Source organism: Amblyraja radiata, chromosome 13 (assembly GCF_010909765.2).
Source record: "Amblyraja radiata isolate CabotCenter1 chromosome 13, sAmbRad1.1.pri, whole genome shotgun sequence".
NCBI classification, from domain to species: domain Eukaryota; kingdom Metazoa; phylum Chordata; class Chondrichthyes; order Rajiformes; family Rajidae; genus Amblyraja; species Amblyraja radiata.
Window position 1 is genome coordinate 29,601,724 of NC_045968.1, and position 8,275 is coordinate 29,609,998.

Here is an 8,275-nt window from a genome sequence, read left to right on the forward strand (position 1 = left end):
ACAATAAAAATAAAGAAAACACACAATAGAGTCCAACATAAAACATCCCCACACAGCAGAATCAGTTTCCCCACTGTGAGGGAAGGCACCAAAGTCAGTCATCTTCCTTTAATGTTCCCCAATGTTCACCCGTGGTCGGGGCCTCCCCGAGGCCTCCGCAGTCGCCGCTACGGGCGGCCCGATGTTCAGGCCCGCTCGCCGGGGTGATGTAAGTCCGACATCGGGGCTGGGGGACATCCTCAGCGGCCTGGACATCAGAGTCGGCCACCTCCTACCGGAGTCCGCGGCTCCCAAAGTCCGCAGGCCGTGCTGGGCGGAGATGCAACGCCTGCGGCCCTCGACAAAGGGCCCCAGGACTCCGTGATGACGGTCAGCGCCGCCCGCGTTGGAAGCTCTCCCAAACCGCAGCTCCACGATGTTGGAGCAGCGGCCAAAAGCTCCGGAGCTCCAAACGGCAATCCAGGTAGGTATCGCCCGCTCCGTGGTGAATCCAGCGCTGCGCCACCGCTGTTGTAGCTCTGGTCCGGTTCCCGGCAGGAAAGGCCGCTCCGATCCAGATGGTAGGAGGAGGGGGGGGGGGGGGGGGGCGAGGACGCGACTCGGAGAAATAGTCGCGTCCCCGCCAGGAAGCGACTGGGAAACAGTTTCCCCCTTACCCTGCCTCCCTCCCCACATAGAAAAGTTAAAGTTTCCCCCAAAAACAGACTTTAAACTAACTAAAAATTAAAAAAAAAACACATATCTCCTGTACAGACAAAACACTGACTTCTCCAGGATAAGAAACCACAGTTCTGTATTAATTAGCTTTAGAAAAATCACTGTCTATTACTTAATCTTTTAATAATAGATTTATACTCTTAACCCACATTTCATGTTAATAGCCCAACTAACTGGAACATTTTAAGCCATATACCTGCTATGCACACATAACGGCAGCGGCTCGACTACAGTCGTCTGTCTTTTAATTTTTGTTTTGTCCTGGAGAAGTCAGTGTTTTGTCTGTACAGGAGATATGTGTTTTCTTATCTTGAGACTCAAGGTGGCGTCCTGGAATAAAGAAGCTTGTTAGGTTACTCCCGTGTCCGAGTCTTATTTAAAGTCTGTTCCAAGCATCCAAATACACAACAGCATTAATGTAGACTATAATTAGGTAAGTGGTTGTTTTATTATTGTCACACATACTGAGAAACATTGAAAAAAAATCTAGCTTTGCCTGTAATGCAGTCTGATCACACTGCGAGTACACAAGGTAACACAAAAGACAAAATAAACTGCAGATTATGGTGATATAGTTAGAGAATGTTCAAATAAAAAAGTGCATGGGCTGCAACACGGTAGATTGGAAGATCAGAAATACGTCCTTTGCATATTAGAGGTCCATTCAGTAAACAGGCAACATCGGGAAAGAAGCTGTTATTAAATCTAGTGGTATGCGTTTCAAGCTTTCGTATCTGACGGGAGAAGGGAGATGAGATAATCCCCAATTGTGATGGCTGCTTTACTGAGGCATTGTGAAGTATAGATGGAGTAAATTGGTGCGTGAGGGGGGGGGTGGGCATGGAATAAGGGAGACTGGTTTGTGATGGACTGGGCTGCATTCAAAACACTCATTTCTTGTAGTCTACAGCGCAACAGTCACCACACCAAGCTGCGATGCATTTGGTCAGGATCATTTCAATGGTGCATCTTTAGAAATTGTTAAGAATCATTGCAGGCGTTGAATTTCCTTAGTCTTCCAAGTAGAGATCGTGGTGTGGTTTTTCAACTGCAGCGTCAATGTGATCGTAGCAGGAGAAAGTGAAATTTGCTCAAAGAAACTCAAAATCACTTCCTGAAGTCAATGGCCAGCTCCTTTGATTTACTCCATGGATTGAAAAGGAATATAGCATGGGGCCCGAGAATGCAGCTTCACCAGAGAGTAGTGTTGAGAATTATTGTGGACATTTTGTCACCCATCCTTATTGACTAGATAGTCTCTGGGTCAGGATCCAGTTGTAGAGTGGGGTGCCGAACCCTAGGTCCAGTCATTTGGTTGTAATTATGGCATTGAAGGCAGAGACAGAGTCAATAAATAAGTCTAAAGTATATGCCCTCGTAATCCAGGTGTTCCTGGTATGAGTGTAGGCCAATAGCATCTGCCATGAACCAGTTGACTTGGATCAAGGTTGTCTGGGGGATTGGGGTTAACGTGCGCCATGACCAGCTTCTCAAACCAGTTCACGACTGGGAATTTCAAACTACCTCGTTTTTCTTTGGTACTGGGATGATAGTGGTCTTTTTAAAGCAGATGGGAACTTCATATTGGAGTAGGGCGGTTAAAAATATCCAGGGATATTCCTACCAGTTGGTCGATACAGGCTCTGAGAACACAGCTCGAGAGACTCCATCTGGGTTAGTTGGTTTCCATGGCGATAATGTCAGGAGGGCCGATCCAATGTCTGATTGAGTATGGGCGCTTCAGAAGCCGAGGGGCAGGTAACGTCATTCCAGACCTTCCGTTCAAAACAAGCATAGAATACATTGGGGATACTAACAATTCTGCACAATGCCATTTTGTAGCCCATTATAGCATGAAGCCTTGCCACAATTAACAGGTGTCTGTCTTGTCTCATCTCGCTTGGTCTAGAATGAACCATTGTTGTGCCTGATGCCTTTGTGAAGGTCATTCCTAGATTTCTTGCACAGGTCAGTGTCACCTGGCTTGAGCATCTCAGACTTTAATGAATTGTCAGATCCATTTGCTAGTGAAGACTGTTTCACGTTGGGGAACACTCGGATTAACTTCTTTGGCATGTAGTTCTTCCCACTTACTGATGTCTGTGATGGCAGTAGTGTTCTAATTTATGTTCGCTACCAAGTCCTTAAAGTATGGACTGACTCAATAGGTACTCTGCTTCCTCACATCAGCACCATACAACATTCTACACCACATCTGCTTCAGCTTGTAAACAGCAAGGAGAACAATCACTTGGGGAGTTGGTGGGAATGTATGGAGAAATTAAAAAGCAGGTTAGTCAATGACAACTAGGTGGGCTTGAAGGCCCATTTCTAGAAAATATAGGTTTGTCAGTGGCACAGCAAGCAGAGCCATTGCCTTTCAGCATAAGTGACCATGATTTAATCCTGACTGCTGCTACTATGCATGCAAAGTTTGTGGGTTCTGCCCAGGTGCATGACCACTGGAAATGACTCCCAGTATGTAGGTATGTTACAAAATTTACCTTCAGCGGCACTACAGTTCTGTCACTGCCCGTGTGCGCGACTTTGGCGTCTTTGAGTAGCAATGTTACAAAATTTTGAGATTTAAAAAATCAAGTCTTTAATTTATCTCATCGGATAAAGCATAAAAATAAGTTTAATTTGACACCTAATTCACTTTCATATCTTCAGTATTAAAAAAGTTATGATCATTTTCATACTCGGAAATTGGCATCTTGTTCCCTATTGCTTTTTCATTGACTTAACACAAAAGCTGTGATCGAGAACATTTAAAGGCCGATAACTTTCTTAAAATTTGAGAGAACTGAAATAAATTTTCAGTTATTATAGATTGAAGCATTCTGAAACAAATATGTAACAATCTTACTTAGATGACTTGAAATTAAAGCATATAATTAGTTAGTTACCTAATTGTAGCTAATTACAAAATTCAATTACTAGATCTAAACATCTATCCATTTCTTAAGAATAGATTAACATTTTTAAATAGCCTAAGTGTCCAAATAACATTCACACAATAATTCAGAACATAACATAATTTTTAAATCTCATTGTCATGGGTTTATAGGCCAAATGGAAGGAATTTAATGTTTAATACCTGTAAATTAATGGCCATTTAAATCAGCTTGCGAGTGGGTTTTACTGGAACGGTACCATTGAGATGCGGTGAATTTATACCCCCATATCTGCAGCAAATACACTGCCGGTTCTTCAGGGGGAAAAAATCACCGTTTCGCAACGTAAAATGTGAATTAAATACATCTTAAGCAACACTTTTATACATAAAAATAAACTACTTTCTTTTACCTGGTCCTGCATAAAATCCTTCCCAGTTGTCGGCATTGACGGCTTCAGAAGCTGCTTTTAAAATCATTGCAGTGATTAACTTGTCGGGTGAATTTCTTTTTAAAACACACAGAACAAATATAATTCAGGACCAGGTCGGGAAAAAAACCCGTTTTAACCCCGCCCCCCCCCCCCCCCCCCCCCCTCAAACACGCCAAAATCTCGCACACGGCCAGTGGCAGAATTACAGCGCCGCTGAAGGTAAGTTTTGTAACATACCTACTTTGAGAGGGGGGCGGGTTTAAAATGCCGTTTTTCTCCAGCCTGTTCAAATCGATCTTTGTCAGGCTATTTAGTTGCTGAAGAAAAATCGCTCCGACTGCCGTTTTATTAAGTTTATTAAAATTAGCGCTGGATAATTTAATAGCAGGGGTAAAATTAAAATAGTCTTCTGAAGCCGCGAACGCCGACAACGGGACGGATCTCACGTAGGGGACAAAGAAAGGTACACCGTTCATTTTTACATATAAACGTGCTTCTTAGGATGCCTTTAATCAAAATTTCACGTTGCGAAAATGTGATTATGTAAATATACGAACCGGCAGTATTTTTCCTGCCGATATGGGGTTCAAATTCACCGCAAACCGCAACGTTCCAAACGATCGCGTTCCACAAAATCTCACTCGCAAGATGATTTAAATGGCCATTCATTTACGGGAATCAAACACTAAATTCCTTCCATTTGGCCTATAAATTCATGACAATGAGATTTTAAAATCATGTTATATTGTAAATTCTTGTGTGAATGTTATTTGGACACTTAAGCTATTTAAAAATGTTAACCTTTTCTTAAGAAATGGATAGATGTTTAAATCTAGTAATTTAATTTTGTAATTAGCTACAATTAGGTAACTAACTCATTATATGCTTTAATTTCAGGTCATCCAAGTAAGATCGTTTCATATTTGTTTCAGAATGCTTCAATCTATAATAACTGAAAAATTCTTTCAGCTCTTAATTTTTAAGAAAGTTATGGGCTTTTGACTGTCCTTGATCACAGCTTGTTAAATCAATGGAAAAGCAATAGGGAACAAGATGCTAATTTCAGAGTATGAAAATGGCTATACCTTTTTTAATACTGAAGATATGAAAGTGAATTAGGTGTCAAATTAAACTTATTTTTATGCTTTATCTGATGGGGTAAATTGCAGACTTGATTTTTAAAATCTCAAAATGTTGTAACATTGCTACAGAGTGCAGGTGAGTGGTAGAATTTGGGGTGGGGAAGCTCATGAGAATGCACAGAGAACAAAATTTGTGATAAGGTTATTGTAAATGGGCGTTTCAGGGTTGGCAGACTCATTGGACTGCAGGAGCCATTTTGGTAGATCTCTGTGACTATGACTACTACTCAACACCCGACATTAGAGCAATTGACAGAGCTTTTCTTCCATCGCCTCCGCGCCTTTTTCTATGGGAAGGAGTTCTCAGCACCCAGTGATGACCCCTTCTCCCATCTCCACCGGTCCCTTCCTCTTGGACTGCCCAGACTGCCAGCATGACATCAACAGTCTCAACGTTTCCACTCCCCTTACCAACTCCAACCTCACCCCCTTTGAACGTACAGCCCTCCGCTCACTCTGCAGCAAACCTGACATTATAATCAAACCCGCCGACAAGAAAGGTGCCCTGGTAGTCTGGTGCGCCAACCTCTGATGCTGAGGCAATACGACAACTCTCAGACACCTCCTCCTACTTATCTTTGGACCATGATCCCACAGATGAGCACCAGGCCTTAATCTCAAACACCGTTACTGATTTCATCACTTCTGGCTGCCTGCCTTCCACAGCCTCCAACCTTATTGTTTCCCAGCCCCGCAGTCAGTTTTTACCTTCTCCCCAAAATCCACAAACACAACTGCCCTGGCAGACCTATTGTTTCTGTCTGCTCCTGTCCCACAGAAATGATTTCCACGTACCTCGACTCCATCCTATCCCCCCTGGTCCAATCTCTCCCGACCTATGTCCAAGATACCTCACATGCCCTTTGTCTCTTTATTGGCTTCCGCATTCGGAGCCCCCACTCCCTCATCTTTACTATGGACAATCAGTCACTCTGTACCTTTATCCCACGCCAGGAAGGCCTTAAAGCCGTTTCTTCCTCGACCATAGAACCATCCAATTTCCCTCTACTAACACACTTCTCCGCCTAGCGGAGCTGGTCCTTACCCTCAACTATTTCTCCTTTGACTCCTCCCACTTCATCCAAGTCCACGGTGCAGCTGTCGGCAGCCACATGGGCCCCAGCTATGCCTGCCCCTTTGTAGGGTACGTTATACAATCCCTGTTCCAGGCGTACCCTGGCCCTATCCCCGAACTCTACCTCCGTTACATTGACGACTGCATCGGTGGTACCTCCTGCACCCATGCAGAACTCATGGACTTCATCAACTTCACCACCAATTTTCATCCTGCACTCAAATTTACTTGGACCATCCGACACCTCCCTCCCCTTTCTTGATCTCAGTCTCCATCACAGGAAACAGACTATTGACTGATGCCTATTATAAACCCACTGACTCCCACAACTATCTCGACTACACTTCTTCCCACCCTGCTTCCTGCGAAGACTGTCCTCTACTCCCAATTCCTCCATCTAAGCCTCATCTGCGCCCAAGATGAGGTGTTCCATACTAGAACATCCAAGATGTCCTCATTCTTTAGGGCACGCGGGTTCCCCGCCCCCATCATAGAAGAGGCCCTCACTCGTGTCTCCTTAGTACCCCGCAGCAAGCCCTGCTCCCCTTCCCCCTAGTCACACTATTCCCCCTAGTCCTCACCTTCCATCCCATCAGCCGTCGTATACCACACATAATCCTTCAAAATTTCCGCCACCTCCAACGGGATCCCACCACCAGCCACATTTTCCCATCTCCACCCCTTTCCGCCTCCCGCAGACCGTTCCCTCCGCAACTCCCTGGTTAACTCATCACTTCCCACCCAAACCTCCCCTTCCACAGGTACCCTCGCCTGCAACCGCATAAGATGCAACACCTGTCGCTAAACCCCCTCCCTCGACTCTGTCCAGGGACCCTGACAGTCCGTTCAGGTTCACTTGCAGAGTCCTTTCCGGCAGAGGTACACTTGCACCTCCTCCAACCTCATTAACTGTATCCGTTGTTCAAGATGTGGACTCTTGTGCATCGGCGAGACCAAACTCAGACTAGGCGATCGGTTTGCGGAACACCTGCGCTCAGCCCGCCTGACCCAACCTGATCCCCCGGTTGCTGCACACTTTAATTTTCCTTCCCATTCCTACACAGACCTTTTTGTCCTCTGTCTCCTCCATTGTCAGTGAGGCTAAACGCAAATTCGAGTCTCATATTTTGCTTGGGCAGCTTGCAGCCCAGTGGTATATTGATTCCTCTCACTCAGGTAGCCCCGGCATTCCCTCTCTCTCCATCCTTCCCCCACCCAAGTCGCACGCTTCTCATTTTCACCCTACAAACTCTTACGATGGCCCGTTTCCTTTATCAGTTACTTTTTTGCATATCTTTCATTCATTGTTCTTTATCTCTGCACATCACGTCTATAACTCCCGTTTATCTTATTCCTAACCAGTCTGAAGAAGGGCCTCGACCCAAAACATCACCTATTCCTTCTCTCCAGAGATGCTGCCTGTCCCGCCGAGTTACTCCATATTTTTGTGTCTATCTATAGCAATACTTTCCCCCAGTTCCCTTACTGACCAATATTCATTCTCAAAAAACACTAACTGCCTGCTTCTGCAATCTCTGCAGCCCTTTAAAAAGTAATATGGGATAATGGCAAAAGATTATCCATGCAAAATACTCCTTCAAACTTGTAAAATGTTTTTGCTTTATTAATGCAGAGACCCATCACCGTTCAGAAAACATTCCCAAACAGAAGGTTGAAAATTTGATGCAGCTTCCACCGTTTCCCCCCTCAATCCAATGAATAATAGTTGACAGAGAGGATGACAGACAGAATAAAACATTACCAGGATTCCACAAAGGGCTTCCTAATCATAACAAATTTGCTGTTTAACATTTCTAGTTTCAACAATAATTTGTCCAAAAGCATGATTCAAGTTCTGTTATACAAACTTCAAAACATAGGCTCCTAATATTGGTAACCAATTTACAAATTCTTTCAATTATGTGAACTATTTGCTTGCTTACAAAATGTAATCTGATGCTCTTAATGGCCTACCCCAAGTACCAAGCCATCACATTCATCACCATTTTCA